Source organism: Neopelma chrysocephalum, unplaced genomic scaffold, assembly GCF_003984885.1.
Source record: "Neopelma chrysocephalum unplaced genomic scaffold, ASM398488v2 Primary Assembly neopelma1_91, whole genome shotgun sequence".
NCBI classification, from domain to species: Eukaryota; Metazoa; Chordata; class Aves; order Passeriformes; family Pipridae; genus Neopelma; species Neopelma chrysocephalum.
The window spans coordinates 2,389,166-2,391,648 of NW_020897753.1; the positions used below are offsets into that span (position 1 = coordinate 2,389,166).

Consider the following 2,483-nt stretch of genomic DNA (forward strand, 5'->3'; position numbering starts at 1 on the left):
GTTAAGGGGGCCCCAATTAAATGCAATCAGCTTGATTAGTTTATGTCTTAACCTCACCATCATTTAACCATCAGTTTTTGTGTCCTGCAGATTCTGGATGCTGATAGATCATCCCAGCTTCCCATTTTTTCCATTACCAAGGTTTCATTATGCACGTTAAGCATGTTTCCATTTGCCTGAGGTACACCAGGGGCAGGGAAGCATTTTTCAAAGATAACTCATTTAATATTAAATGTCAAAATATTACTCACTTCTTTAGCAAGATCATGCAGCTGCAACCTGGAGAATTAATTTGGGATGGTGTCTCTGTGGAGTTCAGGGCGTTGGTCTAAGCATACCTTTAGCTAAACAAAAAAATCATTGACTTACCCAGAATTTAAAACATTGTATGGAACTAACTAAAGGGCAATAATGAACAGCTAAACATATGAAGGAAGTCATTTTTAAGCCAAAAACGCTGTGATTAATTATGGATAAAACAGCCAGGGGAACTTCTCATTACTTAAAGTAATGAAATAAGTCTATTAGCATGATAACAAAGAAAGTGGAAATGACTGTAGGCTTTGTTTTGAAGATTATCACCATAGCATTTCTCTTCTGCACAAGCAATCAAGAACCCATTAAAGAAAAGATTCATGAATACCCCCCACTTTAGAGACAGAAAATCGATGTAGGAGAAAAAGGCAGGCTGTTTATATTATACTTGCTTCCTGTGTTTCATTGGAGGCAATTCCTGATTTACATCCATGTAAATCAGGTTCCAGACAGCCCTTAAATGACATGTCCAAGGATCTGTGTCAACAGAGTGAACTGTCACCTGATCGTCTCCATCTCAGCTCTGAGAATATGCAACAAAGGCTTTCTCTTCATGGGAAGACTGAAATGATAATCTGACTTCCAAGAAGAAGGGTTTCCCATGCCTGCACAGGTAATTGCTTCAGGAGGAACAGACACCCATCCCTGAACTGTGCATTTGCCAACAGAATAAAAAAAGAGATGATAACTGATCAGCCCTTATGTGGACTTCACTGTTTATGTTGTCATTTGTGGGGTAAGGCTTGAGTGTCGTGGGGTTTTATCCTAAGTTTTTCATTATGTATTTAGCTAATTCCTTTCTTCTATACAAGAACAAACTAGGAAACAAATCTTTTGGGGTGTGTTTTTTTGGTTTTGTTTCTGGTTTTGGACTCACACACTTCTAGGGACCTTCTACACCTAAAAGCTATTTCACAGAAAAAGCAGAGTGAACTTAGAACAAACCCCATATACAAATACCTTGATTTTGTATTAAGAATGTCCAAACTGGTTCTCAGTCAGAAGCAGTGATTCTTCTTTCTTACCTTGAAAACTTCCAAGAGTCTTTAAAGCCAAACTGACCCAGCTCTGCAGAGTGCAGGGTGTCAATACACAGTTTGCAGCAGCCAAAACACAGCCACCTTTACTGACTGGCTCCAGCTCATTCACTACAGAAGCCATATGAAACTTGTTTTGCTAAAAAAGCAAATGGAAAGGAGAGAAATTGAGTTATCTCATGTTTCTTAAAAATGGCATTTGAATGTGATAACAGCCACCCTTTTGCTTATAAAACAAGACAAGGCCAAACTAGTCTTCAAAATTATATGACAATCTAAAAGCCTGAGAACATTTTTAGTCCCTCTGTTTAGTTCCATTATTTAGCAAAACAGTCAAAGTTGGCCAGGCTTATTCACAGGACCTAAGGTTTCTTCCTGAAATCTAAGGCTTACATATGGCTTTTTTAAATGCTCTTCAGTCTTCTCTCTCTGTTCCCTGCAAGTGTCTTCTACCAGATCACTTTTCTGCATGGGACTAAAGCTCCATGATTTTCTCTCAGGATCTGTATTTCAAAAATTGCAGCCTTTGAGCCATCAGAAAATTTTTGGTGCCCCAAACCAGCCTTCAACACGTCCTTTTGGGTTCCCATCTGTTTATTTCTTTGCCCCTCTGCCTGCAAAGAAAAACAAACACCTCAAGAAGGCTCCTGAGGTTTGCTCCACAGCTCCCCTCTAGCACTGGCCACAGGCCAGACTTCTAGGTGGGGCTTTATAACCCCAGGATGAACCAAGATAAATCTGTGGCACCAGCAAGAAGTTGGGAATGCAATACCTGCTTCCATTTCAGAAAATGTCAAACAAAAATAAAAGTGGCTTTCTTGTGGCTACATGCAAATCCAAGCTGTACGAGACAACTGCTTGCTACCACCTGCTAGAACTGCACAGTCCTACATGTTAAAGTACTTTTAGACAGCACAGCAGTGGTTACTATAGAAACACATGGGTTTTCCTACAAGAATCATAATCTTTGGGCTGGACATCATGGCCATCACATATGCTGGCACAGCCAGTAGCATACAAGAAATGAGTTTCCCGCTTTTGACAGGTCTTTATTTTGTCCTTCACCACGATTTGGTTCTCACAAATATTGGCATTGGATGCTCCAAGTCATAAAAGCTTTTTAGAAAAAGT

General features: G+C 39.7%; 1 long non-coding RNA gene across 1 annotated transcript; it reads right to left on the minus strand.

Moving 5' to 3' along the window:
- Window positions 1-250: 250 nt before the first annotated feature.
- On the minus strand, window positions 251-2,104 carry LOC113972419. The gene is made up of 3 exons (XR_003535898.1): window positions 1,341-2,104; window positions 818-965; window positions 251-344 (listed from the first exon to the last, which is right to left on the minus strand). It is a non-coding gene; the product is annotated as an uncharacterized LOC113972419 (long non-coding RNA).
- Between the last annotated feature and the right edge of the window lie 379 nt (window positions 2,105-2,483).